Below are 25,886 nucleotides of genomic sequence, written 5' to 3'. Positions count from 1 at the left end.
TATTTTTCTCCAAGTATTGCTGCAAACTTCTACAGGCAATAGGAGAATGGGAGAAAAAAAGACCCTCTGAAAGCGCTTAAAAAAACCCCACAGCAAACCTCCTCAGCTGTTAAACCACCATTACCAAATGTTCTGTCATTAAGAAATTGTCTAAATCCCTGTTTCTCTCCATCCAAACAGGAGCTGTAAGCACTGTGTCTGCTAGAAAAGCAAGATGTGGGTGTTTCGGTGGGATGTGTATGTGGGAGTTACTTATCCAGTAGTTTTCTGGTTTTTAGAACATTATTTTAAGGTTGAAAAGTTCACTCAACATATGTTTAGCAACTTCAAATACAGGCATTGCATTTTCTCGAACTGTCTTACTTTTACTACAGAAGCTTTCAAAGTATAAAAGCTTCAAATAACTTTTTTCCTTTTTGCAACGTTCCTGCAACATGGGAGATGAATTTACTTTCTGCCCCACAAGTTCTCTCACATTTTAAATGTTCCCATCTGTCACACTGATGCATTTCTTCTGAAGGTTAGCTTCTTCCTTTTCTTTCTGTCTTTCACATGCCTCTTCTGTCTTAAATAGGAAAATATTGAATTGTTTTCTTTTGAAAATCCTGCTTTAAGTATTCCTGCTGTTATATTGCTGAATTATAGATAGTTTATGGATTTTTTTCAGCATCACCACAGGCCATGATCTTGTTTCATCTCACAAGCTAAATGGCATAGAGATTTATTATTTTATTTACTAAGTGCTCCAAATGTTCTCACTTGGTTGTATGCAGTATTTGGGTGGTAGATCTCAAAGGACAATGTGTATATAGCATTCACTGGAAGCTTGTCTCACATTCAAAGCTAGTTTAGTGCTGGTGAAAAATTAACATATTTGATTTATATAGGTAATTGAGAAGGATAGATTGCAATGAACTCAATTTTATCTGTTTTTTTGTTTGTCCATCCAGACTCTGTATGGCTGCCATTGTTAGATGTGAAATATAATTGAGATCCTGACTACCTTGGCAACTACAAATCTCCTTGCACTTTAGAGGAACAGGATTATTTACCCTACTTTAATGGACATATCCATTTGCCTGTTTGAATAGACTTTTTAATATTGTTTATGGCTCCTTCATTTTCATATTATTGTTAGCTGCTGCTTAGCATATTGCTATGCTTTGAATATTTTCAGCTTTGAATAACAGATCATAGTTTTAAAACAGATGAAGTAGTTCTAAAGATAAGAGGTTTGCCATTAAACCTCATGCATTTAAAATAGCAAGGGTTTAAACAGTATGTTTTTCAGTCTTAAGCACAGCCTTTGCATTATTATTTAGTTCTTATATGGCGTCATCTTCTTGTGAAATTTTGTGTTTTATTTACTTAAGGCCTTATAGCAGCTTTCACTAAAACTTCCTTATTTAGGAGAAAAAGATGATAGTGTTCTTGTAGATGAGTCTCCTCTTCAAAATGCTATTACTCAGTTTAGGTATCAAAAGCCTTTGAAAATCTAATATACATTCTAATGAAGAATAACCTTGGACAATATTTTTTGAAATTATGCCACAGTAAGCCATGTAATTCAATAGTTTGTATATTAAAAAAGTTATGTGTTGATAACATTTGCCTAAAGTTGTAAGATTTTGCATATGTTAACAAGCCTCTGCTGTGAATCCCTGTCTAATAATAATGGTCTTTGACACTTGTCGAGTCTTGTTCTACAATGCTTGCTACGTATGCTAACATTACAGTGGAATTTGCATGATTCTTTAATATTGCTATGCATATTTGTTAGGTGAGATAGACTTTGCAGGTGTAATAAATTGGCAACAACAGTGACTTGCAATTGCTTCCTCTTGTTTATGACAACAATATTTTTACTGGGATGCAGAAAAAATATTTATGCAATGATCATAATTCAAATTTAATCTATGTATGAACATTATTTGTCTCCATTTTACCCGAGAACATTTTACATGCATTGTATTTCTAGTATCATACTCATTTAAACAGCAGTCTGACACTGATGTCTAGGACTTTGGCCATCATTTGTATAAAGATGTTCTGAGACCATGCACAAGACAGACTGAGACCTAGAGCTATAGTTTCTGTCACACAAATATTATGTCATCCAGTCTGACTTTTTCAGGTAAAAGTAATCTCATGAATCCAGATTGACACAACATGCTAATAGCTTTTTGAGCTGATCGCTGCGACAGATTTCCTAGTTTTTGTATGAACGTTGTGAAGTAACCTGGGGCGTTTATTATGATCCTTCTGCCTCTTGTGAAGCCACAGGCTTTTAAAGATGAGACTAGACATAGTTGTTATGAGAGTTTTGACATAATTTTTGAGCCCTGTGACTGATTTACCTTCAGAGGTATTTTAAAAAGACTATATTTGAGCTGCATTTGTAAGCCGTCTGAATCATATTAGAATTTATGTATTTTGTCTATTATGTTTTCACTTTCACAAGATAATGACATTCTTTTTTGCAAATGTTACATTTAGAGAAGCTAATGGACTCGTCATTTAAAATGATTGTTTAAGGTAGTTCACTCAACATAAGTTATGTATTTCTGATCCCATGTGTAGTGGGCAGAAGATATTTCTAATAACGTAGAGGTGACTTTGTAGCTCTGTGTTGGGCATTACAAATTGAGATCATTATGGGAAAGCCAGAGAATGTTTCTGTGTATTTATGGTGAAAGCTGCTTATTCAACAAGCAAGATAATTTAACCAGAGGCTCTTATTTTTAAGAATCATATTACTGCACTTTAGCTTCACAAGATGAAGATTGTTAATTAGTTAATTAACTAATTCCCATTAGTTATGTTTCTCTGTGGCGCAGAATATTTACCTTTCCTGATCAAACAATAGAAACAGGCAGTGACTTTTACAAGCAAGTATCACTGCCTGGGGTCATGCTGGGCTCATGCAGGGCTCACTGATGACACAGGCTTCCCATTAAGTTTTCAAAACAAAAAGGAGACATTCCATGAGCTTGGATCCATACTTCAGAAATACCTTTGAGCTTGGCATCACTATGATAATTTTACAAGCAAATTTTCTACCACTGGCTGAAGAGCTCTTGGTCAATAGAGATTAAATATAATTTGACAGAACAGCTAAAAAACAAGAGAGCTTTTTTCCTTATCAACTACTTATCATTGGTGCCGTAGGGCCGAGAGAAGTCTTAGTAATGATACTGAACTTGACAGCCATGATGGGCAGAACAGAATGAAGAGATATTTTTAAAAAGTTTAAAAAGTGGGGTTTTTTTTTATTTGACATGTCATACTATTTTTGATTGTCAGTTGCTGTCACCAGCAGTCAGGTAATGAGCCAGATGAAGTAAACGAAATGTCTCTTACTGACTTAGCTTGTTTTGAGTAAGATCTTTATATTTGCTGGTGAAATACATTTTATGCCAATCTAGAGGAGTATCTTGAGAGTCAAAATTCATCCTAAAATGGTTATCCAGGGGGAAAAGTGATATTTTTTTTCTAGCTTACAGCACCTCATGCCTGAAGCACAGAGAGCAGCTCCTGCTAGGGCAATGCAAGAAACTAGGTTCTGAAGTTTCCTATAGGGTAAAAAACCACTTGTGAAAGACAATTGAGTGCTTCCCAACAAAAGAAAAAAAGTGACCTGTGGCTAGCATTGAGTCTTTTTTGGTGGTCATTAGCAGGCCCTCTCCTTTTTAGAAGACACACAGAGGAAGAGTGTATCCTCTGTGTCGTTAAAGTATTGGATTCTGCAGAGCAGTGGGGATAAGTGGAATGCTTGCACTATACCTTGAGAAAGACTGACTTTTTTATGTAGCTATAATTAAGCTTGAAAGACAACAGAAAGTTGAGAAATGGCAGCATTTGGTCCTTATGCCAATCACACAGTTTCATTGCCTTAAGACCAGAAAGTAGAAGCAAGATGTTGCTATTTCTGGGTAATTTGCCTAATCATGAAGTCCTAGAGTTATGTTCCTTTATTTTCTCTCCTAATGGCCCTATGGCTCTTGTTTCCACAGCTGCAGCATTATGCTAATCTCCTGTAGGAAGCAGAAAGGGGAATATACAGAATTATGAATTCTTTACCTGACATGCAAAAACATCTCATTTATTTTGTGATCTTTATCAACTATTAGTATTGTACAACAGAAAACCTAAATGTCCAACATCAGAACTATAGAGAGACATTTTGGTTGCAGGGTAATCTCATTTCTCCCACTAAGTCATTAAAGCTGTTTCTGTGTCAAATTCTTCTGACCACACTGACCTGCAGCCTCTTTCTCTTGGCAGTAACAAGAAAAGCTGGGATTACAAAGGCCTTTTTGCCCCCATCTGGTATTCACCACAGGTCAATGCTTGTAGTGGTCATCCCTTCTCTGCTTTAGTTTAAATCTCTCTATATTGTAATTGGTTTTGAAAAGCCAGCTTTCGGATGTATCCATGAGGAAGAGGTAACAGTGGCTTGCAGTGGTTGATATCAGGAAGGTGAATAACATAGCAATTTATAAATTTTGTGCTATATTAATTATAGTGATGCTATGCTTGAATATCTGGCATTATTTAAAGAAAAGATATTGAAAAAAGGGCCATGACTGGGTAAAAAACCCTCTTGCTATTAGTATCCTGGAGTAGTATATTGGCCTAGTAAGTGGGGTAGATGTTCTGGCAACCTTGAAGATGTGGGATATTAGAGAAGGGGATGCAAGTAGGGACTCAGAGATAATGAAATATTTATAATTCAAACATAAAACATTTAAGTTCTTTTTCTGATTTTTTTACCCACTGTGCCTGTTAAATTATAGCACAACATATTTGGATTTGTTCAGCTCTCCATACTTTAATATTTAGAAGATGCATAGTGTTAAAGCAATAAAAGATTAATTTGAGAAGAAAATTTTAATATTAAAGACACAAAATACTATTGCTTTTATTATGCTTTTCAGTATTTACTTTTGAGATAGCATTTAAAGACTCAAGTTACTAACAAATCAAACCAAAATTCAATTGAAAATTTTAGAAATAAAACGCTATGCATTCTATTAAGAATGTAAAATTCAACTCTTACAGTGAAGTTGCTCATGATATTTTTGGAACTTTAGAGGGAAGTAACGGTGTGAGTTTCACTTATCCTATGGAAAAATAGATTTGCATTTGCAAGCACTTTAGAATAATTTTCATACAAGATAAACAACAATATTCTGTTAAACTTTCAGAGAACAGTCTGCCTGCCACCTAAGAAATGGGCTGGTTTTTTTGTATAAGCAATATTTAGAAGTTTCTTATATATGGAGTTGACAGCGACTTAATAAATGTGTGGTCATGTTATTAAGACTAATTAATTATGAATAATCAGTGATAAATAACCCTGACATCTCCAGTTTTTAAGGAAATAGATCATGGGAAATGTCTTACAGGGCAAAAAGGAGATGATAAATAAAACATTATGATCTTTAGCCGAATTGCATAATATGTAGAACAACTGCAGACACAGAGTGAAGCGGGTGTTAAAAAACCATTACAAGATCTTTGTTTTGTTTCAGTGCAGAATAGGAAAGATTTTAAAATCTACTTGTGAGAAAAGACTTTCCCTCTCAAGTCCAATACAAAGAGAGACCTTCAGCTGGTCCAATTCAGTTGCCAGTTCAAGCTTAATTTTTCTACTACAGTCCAATGCAGTTCCTGAAAGGACTGATACTTTATGCTACCTTTCAAATTGAAAGTGCTTATTAAAAAGTAAAAAGATTGGAAATAGTATACATGGTTGTATTTACAATAAACACTATTTTTAAGAATTCTTTAGCTTATTCAGCATCTTATTATAAGACTATGTTTTATTGCACTTTCTATCCTAAGTAATCTTCTGAAAGACTTTTTTTTTTCTTGTAAAATTTAAGAAGGAACACAAACCAAAACCAACCAAACAAACAGTAAAAAACCAGTTTTGGGTAGAAAATAAAACTGATAGAACTTCTACTTAAAGGGTAAGAATATGGCAAGCTATATCTATTTGCCATAGAAGTACATTTAGCCATGGTGACTACAGGCTACACACAGTGTAACCTCAGTTTAACTCCATTCACTGAACCATTTTTTATTTCAGTTTGGTTTTATTTCTCAGCTCAGAGATCAGTCTTCTTCAGTCAGCACTTTTCCTTCTTAATATTTGTATGTTTTTGTACCAAAATGGGATCACCATTTCCTTGAACAGTGGTTTGTTTCTGGTGTTTCCCCCTTTCCTAGAAAGAAAGGGGAATTCTGCCTTCATAAGGTGAATGAAAAATACTGTTGTTATAATTTGTGCTAATATCATAGAATCATAGAATGGTTTGGGTTGGGAGGGACCTCTGAAGATCATCTAGTCCAACCCCCCGGCCATGGGCAGGGACATCTTTCACTAGATCAGGTTGCTCAAAGCCCCATCCAACCTGACCTTGAACACTTCCAAGGATGGGGCATCCACAATTTCTCTGGGCAACTTGTTCCAGTGTGTCACCACCCTCATAGTGAAGAATTTCTTCCTTATACCCAATCTAAACCTACCCTCTTTCAGTTTAAAATCATTGCCACTTTTCCTGTCACTACAGCCTTGGTAAAAAGTCTTTCTCTGTCTTTCTTAGAATCATAGAATCATTTAGGTTGAAAAAGACCTTTAAGATCATCAAGTCCAACCGTTCACCTAACACTGCCAAGTCTACCCCTAAACCATGTCCCTAAGCACCGCATCTACGTATCTTTTAAATACCTTCAGGGATGGTGACTCCACCGCATCCCTGGGCAGCCTGTTCCAGTGCTTGACAACCATTACCGTGAAGAAATTTTTCCTAATACCCAATCTAAACCTCCCCTGGTGCAACTTGAGGCCATTTCCTCTTGTCCTATTGCTTGTTACTTGGTAGAAGAGACCAACACCCACCTCGCTGCAACTTCCTTTCAGGGAGTTGTAGAGAGCGATAAGGTCTCCCTTCAGCCTCCTTTCTCCAGACTAAACAGCCCAAGTTCCCTCAGCTGCTCCTCACAGGACTTGTTCTCTAGACCCTTCACCAGCTTTGTTGTCCTTCTTTGGACACGCTCCAGCACCTCAATGTCTTTCGTGTATTGATGGGCCCAAAACTGTATAGTATTCATACAGTATTCAAGGCGCGGCGTCAGCAGTGCTGAGTACAGGGGGATGATCACTTCCCTAGTCCTGCTGGTGACACTATTTCTGATACAAGCCAGGATGCTTTTGGCCTTCTTGGCCACCTGGGCACACTGCTGCTCATATTCAGTTCATATTCAACATATAAGTCTCCTTTATGTACTGAAAAGTTGCAACAAGGTCTGCCCAGAGCCTTCTCTTCTCCAGTATGAACAAAGGCTGAACCCTCTCTCTGCCTTTCCTCATTGGAGAGGTATTCCATTCCTCTGATCATTTTTGTGGCCCTACTCTGGACCCACTCGAACAACAGTCTCATGTCTTTCTTGTGCTGGGCACCCCAGAGCTGGATGCAGTACTCCACGTGGGGACACTGAGAGCAGAATAGAGTGGAGAATCACCTCCCTCAACGTGCTTCTTTTTATGCAGCCCAGGATACAATTGGCTTTCTGGCCTGCAAGTGCACATTATTGGCTTATCCGCTTATCCGCCAGTATCCCCAAGTCCTTCTCTGTACAGCTCCTCTCAATCCATTCATCCCCCACTATGTATTGATATTGTGGAATGCCCTGACCCAGGTGCAAGACCTTGCACTTGGCCTTGTTGAACTCCATGAGATTCACACAGACCCACCCCTCAAGCCTGTCAAGGTCCCTCTGGATGGTATCCCTTTTCCCTCAAGTGAATCAACTGCACCACTCAGCTTGGTGTCATCTGCAAACTTGCTGAGGGTGCACTCAATCCCACTATGTCATTGATGAAGATATTAAATAGTATTGGTTCCAGTGTGGACCATTGAGGGACACCACTCATTACTGATTTCCACTTCGACATTGAGCTGTTGACTGTAACTCTTTGAAAGCAGCTATCCAACCAATTCCTTATCCATCTAACAGTTCATCCATCAAATCCATATCTGTGTTGTGGGGGACCATATCAAAGGATGTACAAAGTCCAGGTAGATGACAGCAGTAGCTCTTCCCTTTTCCACTTACATGTCACTCCACTATTACTAGAAGGCCACTAGATTAGCTGGGCATGGTTTGCCCTTGGTGAAACCATGTTGGCTGTCTCTAATCACCTCCCTGTCTTCTACATGTTTTGACATATCTTCCAGGAGGATCTGTTTCATGATCTTACCGGACATGGAGGTGAGGCTGACTGGTCAGTATAGTTCCCAAGGTTTCTCCTTATTACCCTTTTTGAACATGGGTGTGACATTCCCTTTTCTCCAGTCACTGGGGACTTTGCCCGACTGCCATGACTTTTCAAATATAATGGAGAGTGGCTGAGTGACTACATCAGCCAGTTCCCTCAGGACCCTGGGATACATCTTGTTAGGTCCTGTGGACTTATGTATGTTCAGGTTTCTCAGGTGGTCTTGAACCTGATATTCTCTTAGGATGGGACAGACTACAATCCCCCGGTCCCTGCCTTGAGGTTATGGGGCTTGAGACATGTAGGAAGAGAGATTACCATTGAAAACTGAGGAAAAAAAAGAAATAGTTGAGTACCTCAACCTTCTCCGTGTTGGTTGTCACTAGTTCTCCTGTCTTATTTATTGGGGGGGGGGTGGGGGTGCATTTTCTTTAATTCTACTTTTCTGTCCAGTGTAGCTATAGAAGCCCATCTTATTATTCTTCACATCCCTTGCCAAATTCAGCTCCAGCTGTGCCTTAGCTTTTCTGATCCCATCCCTACACAACCAGCCCGTGTCCCTAAATTCTTTCCAGGATACATGTCCCTGGTTACTTCTACACTTTAGTTTGACCAGGAGGTCCTTACTCGGCCATCCTGGTCTCCTACCACCCTTGCCTGATTTTTGACACATGGGAATCAAGAGCTCTTATACTCTAGGAAAAATGTCCTTAAAGAGCTGCCAGGTCTGTTCAGCTCTATTATCCCTGAGGGCAGTTTCCCGGGGGGGTCCCATCCACTAATTCCTTAAACAACTGAAAGTTCAATCTCCTAAAATTCAGGGTCTTGACTTTACTTTTTGCTTGACCCATATCCCTTAAGATTGTGAATTCCACCAGGGCATGATCACTGCAGCCCAGGTTGCCACCAATCTTGACCTCTAATTCCTTCGTTTGTGTTGGTGAGCAACAGGTCTAGTAATGCTTCTCCTCTGGTTAGGCTGTCTGTCACCTGGATTAAGAAACTATCCTCAATGCAATCCAAGAGTCTCCTGTACTGCTCGCAGTTTGCTGTGCTGTTTTTCCAGCAGATGTCAGGATGACCAAAGTCCCCTAGCAGGATCAGGTCCTGCAAGTGTGATGCTTCCCATAGCTAAAGGAAGAATGCTTTGTCAACAGGCTTCCCTTGATCAGGCAGCCTGTACTGAACATCACATACAAGTTTTCCTCTCTCAGCTTGGTCTCTAATTTCTACCCATAGCTCTCAACCTGTTCATCTCCTCTCTACTGTAGCTTCTCTATTAGGTGATATTACTGTCCTGAATAACTCCCAAACCTCACATACCACATCCTCCCAATAAATTATATATAATGTTTTTAATACTCTATATACTGTAAAGTATTTTGCATCAGTAGTAAGAAAAATTTTAATGTTACCAATCCTTCATAACTGTTCTGAATAAACCAAGAATCAAAAATATCCCAATTCTCAAAAATTTTTTTTTAACTCCAGAGAATTCTGCAAATGTAACAAATCAAAACAAGCTATTCCAAACTAAACTCCAGACTACCTTCAGTGATATCAAATTAAAGGTTTGTCTACATAGTTTACAGATGAATTTTGGAGGTTTAATGAATTTTACAAGTGATGTCTCTCCTGAATTCTGACTGCATTTCTCGGTAACACACAGATATTCTCCATTCATGTTCATTAGTTTTGGTACCCTCTCAGAGATGTGATGAGGATAACTCGTTAAAGAAAAGGTAAATTGTCTGAAGATTTCTAGTCAAAGACATCTCATTACTTTTCCTGTGGTTTTCCATGTCATCATGAATAAGCATGTAGAATTAAAAAAGGTATTTGTGGTAGAGTCATAGGTCTAAATCTTAAAGCAGGTGTTGGTGAGATGATTTAAAAGAAATCACATTAACTGAACTTCTGTATTAATAGAAGTTTCTGGATGTTTGCTGTAACACTGGACTTCCAAAATTATCATTAAAATATACCATCGTGGCCAAAGAAAAAGGAAGTGCTTTTACTTTTTATTAGATATATGTTGGTAAAAATATTAATGTAACATGTTAAAAAGTAGCTACTGCCTCAGAGAACACAAAATAAACAACTTCTGCATTAGTTTGGAGAATTCTCAGAGGGAAAGATTCTGGAGTCTGTGTGAAGTCAGAGTGCATGGACTCTGTAGGATTGTTTGTTCTAACTGGAGAAAAAAATGTAAAGGTGAAGTTTCACAGCCACACCAGCAAACATGGTGCTTTATTAAGATCTTCATTCCTTGTATGCTGCCTCCAGTAGTGTTTTTAGCTCTTGCTGTAACTTCTGTGCAGACCATAGTGCTCAAAGCCCACTATTGTCTATCAGCCGGAGCTGCCTTCAAGGCACAGGCAAATAAATTGCAGCATTTTCACTCATGTAGCATTAACTGGGCAGTTCCCAGAATTTATAACTGCTCCCGCATGCCCTGGGGCAATTGAGGACAGGGGAACTGGATGGAGTGAGCTGTAGGAAGGAAAGAAGAAAGAAACCTCCATTCAGAGCCTCTGTTGCCCCTGTATCTTCCTCATGTCCTATACCTGCACTGACACCTTCTGCTCCCCTATCCTACTCCCATTTGTCTGTCCCAAAGTCAGCGCAGAACCAGGGTATAGGAAATGAGCTCTCCTCAATGGAGTTCATCCATAGAGGGCTGCTTCTCTCTCCTGTGATCCATAACTACAGTGAAATAGGAATCTCAGCCTCCTCTGCACTCAAATTATGAAATAATTTAGACAGCCTTCTCATGAATTCAGCTTTAAGAAGTGAAGTCCAGTTTTCAGCTTGCCCATGGTTTGCATAGTTAAGCTGAATGAGAACTTTAAAAAACCTGCTGAAGAGGACAATATACAAGTAGTTCACATTCATGCAGCACACATAACAGACAACAGTAATGCAAAAGGCCATCTAACAATTCAGTATTTTATAATTTAAAATATGGACAGTTGTATAAGTTTAGTGCCTGATGCTTAGTCAGTCCTTGCTGAGATTTTTAGTTGCAGATAGCTTTTGTGTCAAAGAAAACACAAACAAAATGGAAAAGGACATGGAGATGATTTCGCTTTTGAACCCAGTTTTAAGCAGAAGAATGAAGCTATATGGAAGCAGTCTTCCAGATCTCATTTCAGTGCCTGATCTATGAGATTATGCTTCCTCTTAATCTGGCTATCAGGATTTTTTTCCTACCATACCCTTAACACGACCTCTAAGGTTCTATGAAGCACATACTGAAATTTATTTTAATCATTACAGCATAATATGGTACAGAGGAGAACATTTTGATGAACTGTGGATAATCCTTCTTTGTTCCTATGAAAGAATGTGATAGTCTGCTTCATTTAATACACTCTGCTTTTCCATAACAGTCTTTTTAAGGAATGTAATTAAGATTAGTGACTAGCTTTTCCTGAGGAAGAAAAAGTAAACTGCACATACATTCACAGAAAGAGGCAACAAAAAAGGGTTTTATTGCCTGGTCTTTTTCTAATTGCAACATTTTATGGGGTTTTATGTGTTAATATATTGTGTGCTTTCTGTTTCTTCAACATTAACTGTTTTAGCATCCTGCCACAGCAACGGCTGTTATGGAAAATGGTAGTGTAAGTGAAAAATAAAATAAGTACTACTTTTTTTGTTTTGAAACAAAGATAAGGATATAAGTAAAATATAAAAATCCCTTGGGTCTACCCTAAAGCTTTTCTTTTTCATATGTATCTCAAATGTAGAGATTAGGTATAGAAACAACAACAGTCTCATGAATAAGAAGCTTTTTAAAGAGTTCAGTTCCAGGTGAGTCATAGCTCTGAATCATACAAAGCTATAGTATCAAACAGCTTTCCTCCTACAGCATACATTGGGAAAAAAAAGGGAATTAAAGACAGAAAATCAACCTTCTCATTTTACTGCATTTGCATATGAGGAAAACATTAATATCCTGTTATAGTCTTCCTCCCTGTGAGTCTGTAGAAATCCCATAAATAAGATTACTGCTTTTAATCTATGTTAGCAGAAGACCTAAGGAAAACAGATATAGGAGGAATCCTTAAAGAAAAATTTGGTCTCTGTCCTCAGTATTTAAGGGAAATGCTCCCCAAACAGCTGTTGGCTGGGAGGAAACCAAGAGATCAAAAGGAAACCCAAAGATGAAAGTTATGAAACCGATTGTCATATGATAGTCACAGGGATTCTGGGACATCTAAACATCTCAGATGGGTTTAAAAAAACCCACAAAACCCACATGAAAAAAGCTCCCAATTCTGACAGAAAATATAAGATATGCTAAGATTTAAATTCTGCTTCCATTCCTTAGTGCACAGTTATTAATATGCTATGTTCAGCTGTGTCATAGGATAGTTCTTGAAGACTTATGATCACACCTATTATCTTTTAAAATTATTTTAAAAATTGTTAAGTAATATGTGCACCAGATTTTCTTTTTTTTTTTTTTTTTTTTGTTAAATAAGGACACTGCCTCTGTCAAAAGAAAGAGAATAATGATTTTGTATAGAGGGGAGATAAAGAGGAAAAATTTAAAGCATGAATTTTCTTGTCAAATCCTCTGAACAGATATTTTCAAAAAGTATTGAGATTGTCTAATAGATTGTTGTTTTCCTAAAAATATAGTAGCTTTCTGGACAAGATAACCATCTTTCATTCTCTGAGCAGGTCTGTGTAATATGAATAATAGAGAGATGAAGTCTTTGGGAATTGGAATAGAGGTTAAAAAATTTTAAAAAATTGACCTGGTTGGTAGTATTTACCTTCTAAAATGAAGACCAGTTTTTTTCTTGGATCTAAACTCTCTAATAACATAACCCCCATCATTTTCTATTTGTAAGCTAACATTCCTCATTGTGGAATAGTTATTTTCAGCAGAAAGTATGATTTCAAGACAATTTTTGTTACTGTTGTGGTTTAGCCCCAGCCAGCAACTAAGCACCACGCAGCCGCTTGCTCACTCCCCCTGCCCCAGTGGGATGGGGGAGAGAATCAGAAGAGTAAGAGTGAGAAACACTCATGGGTTGAGATAAGAACAGTTTAATAATTGAAATAAAATAAAATAGTAGTGGTAATAATAACATAATAATAATAATAATAATAATAATAATAATAATAATAATAATAATAATAATAATAATACACAAAGTGATGCCCAATGCAATTGCTCACCACCTGCGGACTGATACCCAGACAGCTCCCAAGCAGCGATCACTGCTCCCCGGCCAACCCCCCCAGTTTCTATACTGAGCATGACATCATATGGTATGGAATAGCCCTTTGGTCAGTTTGGATCAACTCTTCTGGCTGTGCCCCCTCCCAGTTTCTTGTGCACCTGGCAGAGCATGGGAAGCTGAGAAGTCCTTGACTAGCATAAGCAGTACTCAGCAACAACTAAACCATCAGTGTGTTATCAACATTCTTCTCCTACTAAATCCAAACCACAGCACTGTGCCTGCTACTAGGAAGAAAATTAACTCTATCCTGGCCGAAACCTGGACAGTTACTTAAACTAATATTAATATGGGTTCTTAATACTTTCATTAGTGTTATTCTAAATAAGGACAAATATAACTAATGCTGTGGTATTAAAAATGAATGAGCTTTTACAGGACAATGTGTACTTCGCCCTGTTGACATTTCTGACCTATGGATTTCCTCCTCCTTGAATTGGTGCAGGAATTAATGTGGCAGTTGGTGAACTAGCTGTAGGAACTGAGTAAAAGTTAGATTTTTTTTTTTGTATTATTATTTTATTTTTTTTAAAATCATGGTATTTTTTACTCAGAAAAAGTTTTCTGAGTGAGCTCCCTGAATGGCTGCCTGAGGACCTGTGTCGGCAGCAGTTGAGCAGCAGTGCTCCTACTCATTTTTCATAGTCTTCATTGCCTGCTTAAAGGGACTCTGAAATTTTGGCTTGGGGTTGCAGTTTAGTGTTACATATAACCTAGTGTAACTGGAAACTGCTGCTGAAAATAGGATCTTGGTGGTCACATCTAGACATATGATACAGACTGACATCCATTACACTAAATGTATCAAATTCTTCTTTTTGCCCAGAACTCTCTATACACATCAATGATGCTGTATGGAGTTAAAAGTTGCAGTCCAGTTTCTCTGACCTCAGATTTTTAAGGGCCAAATGAGTCTATGACATCTCTTTTAGCTATTACTTACAAGAACAAATAATATACAGAAAGTATTGTTTATGGCTGGGGTTTCAGGGGGAATTTTTTGAAAAAACTGATCAAATTTTAATGAGATGAACATATGTAACTGAACTCAGTGACAGCATGTAAAAACAATTAAAGTCAGAGACACATTTTGTTACACGGTAATCAGGACAAATTGTCTCCAAAATTATCTGAATCCTGCTGGGTCTTCGAAGATGTTGATTTAAATCCACTAGAAGATAAAGAAGGAAGATTCATCTTTAGTGCTTAAAGTTTCCTCATTTTGCATCTATGAAGAAAGCAATAAATGACATTTTATTTTGCTTGCATACCTCACACAATGAGGAATGAGACATAGCACTAATCAAGAAAAGAATAAGGGACTGAAAATGACTGGATGTTGAAATTATAGAAAATATTTACTTCCTCACTTAGAACATCTGAATGTGAGGGTTAGGCTGAAACAGTTAATTATGTCCAACTTCCGGTGATTTCAAAAAAGTTCAGTGCAATCTGACAGAGGCATCCAATTAAAATGTCTGTACGTAAAGACAGCAGAGTGGAGCAAGTCTACCTGATAAATGGTAGAAATTTGGCTCCCTAGCAATTTCTATTTGCTAGTTCAGTAGCAATGTATGATTTGCAAGTAATCATAAGTAGCTTATGAATTGTATATGGTCTTCATAATATCTAAAATAATAGAATGGATAACTGCAACACATTAATGGCTTAGAATGTTCTGAAACAAGTTACATTACTTAATCTTGGGTTTTTTTTATTGACCATATACCTTTTAATAGAATTTTTCATTGAAGTATGTCTACTTTTTCATTTAAGTATGTCTACTTTTTCATTTAAATATACGTAAGCATTCTACAAATGAAAGTAACAATCTCTTTATTAATCATTTTTCAAAGTGGAGAAAGCTGCCAATCTCAGGAAATTTTTTAATTTTTTTTTTTAAAAACATGTTTCTACCATTAAAAATGAAAAGCAATAGCATTTTTTGGCATTTTTTAACTATTTTGTCTTTCTCTTTTGCTAAGTATTTTGGTTTGTAATTTCTAAAAACTTACAGACTTCTAAGCTTATATGCTCTTTCTTCTCCTTTTTTAGATAAAAGCATCTGATATACCATTTCATATGCTGGACTGAAAAGAGGAGACAAAGAAAAAAATTGATAGAAAAAGAGAAAAGAAAATCAGTAGATGCACACACACATACATACATTGAACACTCATGTGTGTAACCTTTTCAAATGTGAAGGTATTTTTCTTTTTTTTTTTTTCCAAGAAACTGTGTTAGAAGAAGGCTTTGAAGTTGTTGAAGAGAGATTATCCCACCTTCATTTCCTCTGAGAGGTTAAACCCAGCATTTGTAGGTAAGTATGAAACTGAATTTATCTTTTTTTAACTATGACTTATCAGTAGGACTCACTGAACCTGTGATAGACTATAAGATGCCTGAGGATGTAGTTCATATGTCCATGGGGAGAAAAAAAAAAGTTAAAAGCCATGCCTGGGTTAACAAATGCAATTTCAAATCCATAATCATTTTAGCTGGCATTTAGCAAAGTATTTGCAAAAAGGAAAGATGAGATATTTTAAAGACACTTCCCCAAGGCTTCAATAAAAACTCTTCTTTTTTTTTTTTGAATGATTAACCAGACATAACATGCTTTGACAACCTGAGAGCCTTCAGTTGCCATGCAGTTTTATCCCAAATGCTAGTTTGACACTTCCCTAAAGTTCTTTGGATGTGATTTGAAAATAATTGCATTTAATTAAAGTCTCATAATAATGCTGAGTTTGATTCATTGCCAAAACTATTTGTTTTAATGTAAACAAAAGCATGCAATACCTTTACTGTCATTTACAGAAAGATGTTAATTAAGACCTTGATTCCATAAAGTATTGAAAGACGTGGGCTTGAATCTTAAGCCATGTTAAACAAGAATGGAGACCTGCATGATTAAAATCAATTACATGCTTAAATGCTTTCCAGGGTCAGAGACAGGATGGTCAACACTCAGCATCATTCTACAGATAGGTAATTTTGTATTGCCTTTGTAAAGTTTATACTGTTGTATATTCTTACAAGGCACATCTGACTGTTTTCTATATCTCAGTCTGATGCAGTTTAGCAAATAATTAAAGACTCTTTGCAGGTCATTCAACTGGCTACACATTGTTGTATGGTTCGTCATGCAACCATTTTGTTTGGTTTTTCTGAACTGGCTTTAGAAGCTCTTCTGACATTGACTTCCTTGCCACAATAGCTTTTTTTCCCTCTGCCTCCCCTCCCATCTCCTCCCCATCCTTTACAATACCTCATTGCTAGTTAGAACAGATAGCCTTAAGAGACAGTTAATACTGAATGTAATGCATCAAGTTATGCTATACAACTTGAAAGTACCTGATTTTCTAGAAAAAACGCATCTACTTTTGTGAAAATACTTATTTTCAGTATATGGCAGGTCCCTTATTAAACTTAGGAGAACTATCTTTATTGCACAGTTTTCCACGCGTGTCAATTAAAAAATGATTTCTGCATTTTTGTCTGTAGCTTATTGTTTGCTTCAAAAGGAATGGATGCATATTAAAGCTTTTATTTAAATGAAATAGATAATTACTATATTCTGGAGCAAATACTGTTTGGTATGGGAATATTCTTCGAATATGAATAATTTACCTCAACTTAGAGTTGTTGAAGTTTGGGTTTCTAATATAAACTAGCTTTCCAAACTTATTTTGTAGTAATTTTTATAGGTATGTTCCTCCACTGTGCAATTCATTTCACCTCTGTAAGAAACTTTTTTTCCGACTATATGAGTCGTATTCCACACATTTCTGTCTCCTATCATTGATTTTAGTGGAAACCTGATCATTAAGCTACATTACTGTAGTCTGTCAGTTGGCTAGCACTAAATGAGTTGAATCATGCCAACAATGCATACCATGCCCATACTTTGATATTCAGAGTTTGATATTCAGCATTTAGTACCTTTTAATGAAAGATTTACTGCTTTTCTATTTCACTTTTGGATTTTTTTTAAAGTTTTACAAGTTTCACCAGTTGTAGAAAAGACAGCTGAGAGCCGGGTAGGTGTGGTTCAGGGACCTGTACCATTGGCCAGTTGTCTGCCTGGGATCTCTACCCGGGGGCTGATGTGTGCCTCCTTTCTCATGGGACGTTGCAAGGCACTCACTGCTAGAGTGAAGGCAGGATTGATCCTTCTGGGAGGGAGAGACCACCTTCATTAATCATACTGCCTTGGCAAGTTCAGCTGTGTTTTGAGCCCTGCTACATTACATTTTGGGATTACCAGTTACCTGCAATAAATACAGTGGCAAAAAGCAATACTTCCAAACAATGTATTAGATATTAATCCAAAAGTTCATATTAGTGTGCAAATGGATTTGGAAAAAAGATTTCCATAAGCTAGAATCATAGAATAGAATCATAGAATCGTTTAGGTTGGAAAAGACCTTTAAGATCATCCAGTCCAACCATTAACCTACACTACCAAGTCTACTCTAAGCCAATCAAGGGTAGACTAGACTAAACCATGTCCCGAAGTGCCACATCTACCCGTTTTTTGAACACATAAGTGTATTGTCACATCTAACAGCTTAAATATTTCTAACTTATTCCCCACACCTCACTTTCTGAAGTGACAGCTATTGAATAGCGTTCACTGTCTCTGTTCTAAACATCCTCTCAGCCTTAATAGAAATGCAGATTGCAGCAATTTACTCATTCTAATTTTCAGTTTCCTTAAGGTCATAGGTTAGGACTTCTCCCCCCCAAACCACTCAATCTATAGTGAAATAAAATATCAATTATTTACACAGTGGTGGTCTCAAGTTTCCTATATGGTTGTTTTCCATATGCTAACTATTCCATGTTCTAATTTCTCTGGAATTATGTCTAGATATAACTTTTTTTTCTGACAATATTCCTTTCCTTCTCATTAATGGCATATCAAATTGCTTAGTGTTTCACTAAATATGGATTGTTTAAATTTACAGTATGATACAACAAATTTCTTGAGAACTTTGAGAAAATTCATCTGATAAATTACTGCAGTACAACCACCCTACTAAAGAAGTACTTTTCTAGATTGAGAAGTTGTCACAAGAGTTATTATATAGCATTCAAATATAATTATATATATGATTTGATGTTGCACTGTATATAGTTTTCATTGCATATGTTAATCTATTATTTTATATAAAATTACATAATTTTATGTTATTCCATATTTTACACCAGCTTTATGAAATACAAATTATAACAAATTACATGTTATACATTAGGTCTGGGTAACTCTTCCATTTTATGAAGATCCAGGGTGTGGTAAACAGGGATTTAGACTGTCCATTCTTTTCTGAAATTGCTATAATCTGTAAATATCTTCCTGGCATAAATATACTAAGTATTTAACTGAGTATTTTACTTTCAATCTCTTCTGCTCATTGGGGAACAAGACAGTCACCTTCACCTGAGAATGACAAGGAATGACAAGGAATGAGAGATAAACCATTTTGAAACATGAACAAGGCATTTTCTGTACTTGTAAATCTAGTCTCAAACTGTCTGGTCTTCCTTTTTCAGTATATTAGATTACATGATGATATCTATTTTGCTGTCCACTGTCTCCCTAAAGAACGTTATGCTTTACTGATCTTCAAATATGCTATTTCCTTCTACTGAATACTTGTATCTGAGTTTATTTTTTATTAGACACATTAGCTTGCATTTTCAAAGGTTAAATGAATTTCTGTTGGTTACCTGTAGACATTTTAGAATTAAAAACTCTCTTCTCGCTTTGTGGGTTTTTTTTCTTTATCCTCACTGATGTCTGCAATGCCTCCCATTTTTGTACTGTTTTAGTATGTAACCTGTTTGTATTGAGCTTTTCATTCAGATCATTAATTAAAATAATAATTTGTGTCAAAATATACAGAGGATGCTCAAAGATCACCAAAATCAGAGAGCATTTGCCTTCCTCAGTTATGCCATTAGGCATCATGCCTTTTATTTTTCAGTGTCTTTGCTTTTGAGTTTCTTGAGATTTTTTTCTGGCAAAACTAAAATACACAGTGGTAAAGAAACCAAAGGCATTGATCAAGGCCATTTATCTAGGTTTCAGCTACAGAATCAGGAGGTCTGTCACAGTTTCAGTCATGATGAATTTTTGTTTTATATCCTTAAAATAATTACCTAAACTCGTATGGCAAATAGAATAGAAAAAAAGTGTTAAGGAGAAGAGCCCCTCCTGGGTTCATCCTCCAGTACAAATTTCAGCTATAGTTTTGCAGCCCATTATAGACTATGCACAGGTTGACGCTCTCAGTTTGGACCAGTCCCAGTTGCACATCAAGGTCCTGTTCTCCAAACTGTTAATTCTGCATGTCTGTAGGATCACTCCTGGGCTCCCATCTGGAGTGGGTGGCAAAGTCTCACCCCAGACTAATCCTGGGAGTGGTTAGGTAGCTCCAGGACAGTTCTAATGGATGGGATGAGAAGGTTTCTTAGAGGTCATGCTGGCAATGCTTGTGCTGATGCTCCTGCAGTATTCCAGCAGATCTTATACCCTTCTGCTACACCCTCTGCATAAAGCTTACAGCTTCAGCGTCACACTGTGAGAGTGTAACTACTGCAGCCTGTGGGAAACTTCTCATTATCTTGGGTGCTTTCTGAACTGATGGTAAGGAATCTTAACCAGGTTTGTAAATAAATCTAGACCAAAGATACCCACATGGGACCCAAAGGAATTGTAGACACTTAGGGTCGTGAGCTTTGATGTATCTCAGGTCTTACAGCTAGAGTTAAGGTAGGGGCAGGGAAGGGATTGATTTCACAAGAAGAATCTCTGATCGCCTAAAGAGCTAAGACAGAGGGCTTTGCTTTGAAGGAGTAATGAGTATCCCCTGATATCATGACTTGGTCAGAAAGAGAAATCCCAGAATAAATTCATATGAGAAGAATCAGCTTACTCCTATAGCTGAAATGAATAAGCAGACAACTCTTGCAGAAATCAGTAAGTAGACAAATCTGTGTCCATCAAGAGACCTCCAGATAAGCAGGACCAAAGGTCTCTAAGATAAGTACCACATCAGGAATTGCTCTAGGTGCTCATCATGCAGGTACAGAGAGATCACTGTTAAGAGAGCTAGCAAGAGCAGAATGATCCAATAGACTTGGGAACAGGAACAGTCTAGTTGAAGGAACTCAGGCTGTAACTGACTGCAAGTGCATATCCTTAGCACAGATTCTCTGCCACTGTGTTAATGATTAATCACCTATGCCCAGGATTGTGTGGAAATGCAGCGGCATCAGGACATGTTGACAAAACTCTTGGCACTGGCCCAGCCGAAAAAAAATTCCAGAAAAATTTACTCACCCCTGAGTAGATTTGTATTGCACTTCATACAGTCCTGACAGTACTGCAGACCAAAAGCCTGTCCATGCAGCCACAGGACGAACCGTGTTCTCCAGGACTTGTAAGACCCCGGCTGCCTGAGCACTTTCAGTGAGCAGCCTGGCAACTGTCACTGAGGTGGTGTGTGGACAAACCTGTGAAGAGGCAAGCTCTGGAGGTCGCCGCTCAGTGTACTGCAATACTCTAATTACAATAATAATGGGCAATTACAATTAATAATGGGCAGCCATGGGGACAGAAGTAGCCAGGGTGGCTAGTCCTGTCTGGGAGGGCAGAACACCAGGTCATCCCATGGGCATGGAGGCATAGCTCTTTACCTAACACTGAGTGGTTAGGTGGTGTTTAGCAGCAGGTGATATATATGCCATACTGTTGTGGCTTAACCCCAGATGGCCACTAAGCACCACACGGCAGCTCGCTCACTCCTCCCCAGTGGGATGGGGGAGAGGATCAGAAGAGTAAAAGTGAGAAAACTCATGGGTTGAGATAAAGACAGTTTAACAAGTAAAGCAAAAACTACACACACAAACAAAGCAAAACAAGGAATTCATTCACTACTTCCCATCAGCAGGCAGGTGTTCAGCCATCTCCAGGAAAGCAGGGCTCCATCACACATAACGGTTACTTGGGAAGACAAACACCATCACTCCAAACATCCCCCCCCTTCCTTCTTCTTCCCCCAGCTTTATATGCTGACCATGATGTCATGGCGTGGAATATCCTTTTGGTCAGTTGGGGTCAGCTTTCCTAGCTGTGTCCCTTTGTAGCTTCTTGTGCCCCCCCAGCCTACTCACTGGTGGGGTGGTGTGAGAAGCAGAAAAGACCTCGACTCTGTGTAAGCACTGCTCAGCAGTAACTAAAACATCCCTGTATTATCAACACTGTTTTCAGCACAAATCCAAAGCATAGCCCCATACTAGCTACTATGAAGGAAATTAACTCTACCCGAGCCAAAACCAGCACACATACCAAGAGGGAAACATAAACAGTTTCAACAGACTATAAGACTAATAAGAGAGGTATTTTTGCAACAACACTGTGTTTGTTGCAAAGAAAAAGCTGTCTGAATAGCCTTCAGAGTATATTAGCAACACTTTCCCTCTTTGTCTTTCCTCTGTTTCTTCTATATAATACCTCCTTAAAGAAACATTTTTAGTTAAACTTTCTCATGTGGGCTCAGTTAACAATCCCTAGCTCAGGCCATCTGTCATTTTGGTCATCTGCTGTTACTGATGAAACTGACCCCAGAAGTAACATCTGAAGACTCTTAAACTTTGGGGCATATGGCATCTGAATCTGATTTTTACAGCTCAAAGCAATCACTACTGGTAGCTCATCTGGGTTATTTATTGCCCCAAAACCTTACATTTGTATGTATATACTTAAGTACATGAATACTTCCATTAAAAAAAAATCTTATTATCCACCTTATTCCCTTAAGGCACTCTCTTTCCTATTTATCATCACTTTGCCCTTGTAGACATCTATGTCTCTAAGAACCAAGGACTCTTCAAGCTATCTTAACATGAATGTGTAGTACTATGAAATTTTAAAATCAGTTTCAACCTTAACTCTGAAATGACTTGTTTTTGCCAAGATCCATAAAAGAATCCAAAGACAGTTTTTATGATTTAATATTATAATTATATCAGAAATCCTTGACTTTATTTGGCATGACTCTTCTTAAATGGTCCTATCTTAAAAGCACATTTCAACAATAGATTGATCCCAATGGCATTTTAAATCTTTGGGTTACCTATTTCAGGTAAAAATTAAAACACACTATTATGTATCTACCAAATGGAGTGCAGTGCTTCAGGCATTTCAGCTTGGTACAAGCAATATCTGTTTTGTAAATGCCTTTTTTAATGGAGTGCCGAAGAGTGTGTGTAAATGTTAACATAAAGGAATATAAAGCATATGGAGAATTATAACAAAATATACATGCAAGCTCATAATAGGTATTTCTACAAAGGATTTGGTCTCAGAACTAGGAAATGGTACATAAACCCCAGTATTTTTCTACTCCTTTGTGTTTGTTTTGCTTCTTTTCAGTCCCACGAAATTTTTCTGTCCTGTTTTTGAGATGGTTAATCTTCTCATATAATCATATTGCAATGTTATCATTTTGGGGGTTTCAGTGTTTAATTTCTTTTCTTGGCTGGACAAATTATCCTCTTGTCCCCTGCAGCCAACTATAATACTTTCCATTGAATGCAGTAATGAGGGCAGAACTGATTAAATGTAGGCTTCCCTCCTGCTGAACTCAGCCAACAAGCTGCCTCTCAGTACCTAGGGAGTTTTTCTAGTGGTTTTTTTTCCAAAAGTAAAGGAGAATTTTCTGATGAGAGGTTTACATTCCTGTCAGGAATAGAAATATGAATAGATGAGTTATGTGCTGAGTTATCTGCTAGTTTCACAGTCGGGTTTGGACATAGAAGTGTGTCATTGGTAGCAGGACTCTACCAGCAAAGTATGCTTCTGTGGTTGCCTGCTCTACCAAGTTTACCCTGTTCTGGAGGCCAGCTGCTCTTTATAAAAAGATGCTGCAATGCATAGTCTCAGCTTTTACAACTGAACCCTTTAGTGCTAGAGGAACTGTGTATTGTAATGTTATAGAAATAGTAGAATTAATATGCTATACTGTGCAGAGAAAGGATAGAAGCGATAGGAAATATTAGCTTAGACAAACAGTACCTTTCCTCTGTGCCATGTGGTACAAATGCTTCTCTCTTCCCTATTGTTTAGAAATGAACTCTGGAAAAGCTAGATCAGAAATAAGACTAGCAGTGTTACAATGGTATGAACAAACAGGCTAAATTCTCTGGTAGAAAAAATAAAGTACCTCTAAAGATATTGAAGCGTCTATGGACCTATTTGCCTAATATTTGGCTATGCTCATGGAATGTCAGTATTACAGCAAATAAAACCAGCCTAATGCTTCTGTGCAATTCTGATCCCATCCTTCAAATTTATGTGAATTAAATTTGACTCCAAAGAATGTTCTTGGATAGAAGAGGTTCTGTCACCATAATTAAAGAGTAATTATGGCAGAACTCCTTCCAGAAATATTTGCATGAATGTTTGAATAACCTTTTTTAATTTTTCCATGGTAGAACAACCATCAAAGGATTACTGTGAACATGTATTTACACAGAACTTTTGTACAGAAATGATGCACTTCTATGAAGTGGAAGTCAATCAATTGTAGGTCAAAATATTGTACGAAAAAATAGTAATGATTTTTCCAAAAGGTCACAACCCAAAATCTTTCACATAAACTACCTCTCAAATATCTGCATGCAGCACACTTATAAAAATGAGATTCTTGGATGCTTATAAAAGTTCTTGAACTTTACTCATGATGAACTTTTTGATCTCAGTCTACTACAGATAATCTCTAAGAGAATGATAGTTGCTGTAGACAACAGTAATACTTTGCAGTAAAGCATGCCTAACATTTCACTCTGATGGTGTGCTCAGTGCTCTCATTCTTTTTTAAGCTAAAATCTGTGACTGGTTAACAGCTTAAGGATCTTTAGCTTGGTGACTGTATTGGACACTGCATTCTAGTGAGGAATGGACTAACCTTTTGCATGACTCTCCAGGGGCTTACTCTCCCCAGGATCCATCTTCATACAAAAAAACCATCCCCTTTTTCTTGGCAGAAGCCATCCTTGAGAAGCTGCAACATGATATTTTGCTTTGACCCTTGCTATGAATCAGCACGTAGCACTGACAGGGCACTGACCTTTTTGACAAGTCCTTGCTAGTCACTCCTCATGGATTACAACATGAAAATGGTATGAGAGTTTATATTTATATATGTGTGTATGTATGCATCTATGAATACATATATACACATATATAGCTGTGTATACATATATTTAAACATTCACATATCTATGTATATGTAATTGTGCACATATATATGAAATATATATGTATATGTAAATATAAAGAATATAAATATATACATGGAGAAATTACTACAATGGCCAATTTTTTTTCCTGAAATTAAAGCCAATTGACATCTAAACTGTAGCAGCTTGAAGCAACAGGTCTGAAGGTTTACAAATGCATTCTATGTAAGTCATTAATGATCTTGGCCTCGTTGTTTGGATTTTGGGGTTTAAGTTTCTTTTGAAAAACAAACACTTCTTGGTAGGATTACCAAAAACACCAGCGGTACCAACATTGAAATGTTGATAGTAGAACCATTGTTTGTAGTGTCTTAAAAAAAGATTAAAAGATCATGGCTTGTTTAACCTAACAAAATAAAGAGTGACGGTAAAGAGGATTTCTCTATCTAAATACATCAGGTAGGCAAACTCCAGAGAAGCAGAGAGGTATATAATCTAAAAAAGATATTGACATATGAACAGATGTACAAGAATGGACCAGCAATAATTATGGGCTGAAAATCAGAAGAAAATTTGTAACTTTCGGAGGAATGTGACTTTCCATAAGAATAATAAGGGGAAATAGACCTTACCAGTCTTGAAAAGGAATCTGATATGGGTCTGTAGAACAGCATTATATTATTTGGTTACATGAGAGAAGAAAACTAGAACTTTATGACACACAATACCCTTTCCACACCTAACTCTAGAAAGTTTCTGTTCTATTTCCAATCTTTTTCACATATTGTTAAATAATTTTCACTATAGGAACAAACAAACAAATAAATAAATGTATAATGTCCTGTACACTCTTAATAAAAACGTAGCATTCTTGTGGAAATGCCAGACTCTGTGTACTATCTCTAGCCACAATTTTTTCCTGCTTCCAGTAACACCTCCCTGGGTTATCCACTCACACTATAAATTTAGAGGGTAAAGAAAACTTTCCAAAGGAGTGTAACTACAGTATTGATCTGCTTGTGCTCTTTGAAGCTTAGCTTGCCCTTAAGGGCTGATTTTGCTAGTCTTGAGCTTCAGACACAAGCTTTTTG

The sequence above is a fragment of the Pelecanus crispus genome, chromosome 1 (assembly GCF_030463565.1).
Source record: "Pelecanus crispus isolate bPelCri1 chromosome 1, bPelCri1.pri, whole genome shotgun sequence".
NCBI classification, from domain to species: domain Eukaryota; kingdom Metazoa; phylum Chordata; class Aves; order Pelecaniformes; family Pelecanidae; genus Pelecanus; species Pelecanus crispus.
Note: the sequence above shows the minus strand (reverse complement) of the source record.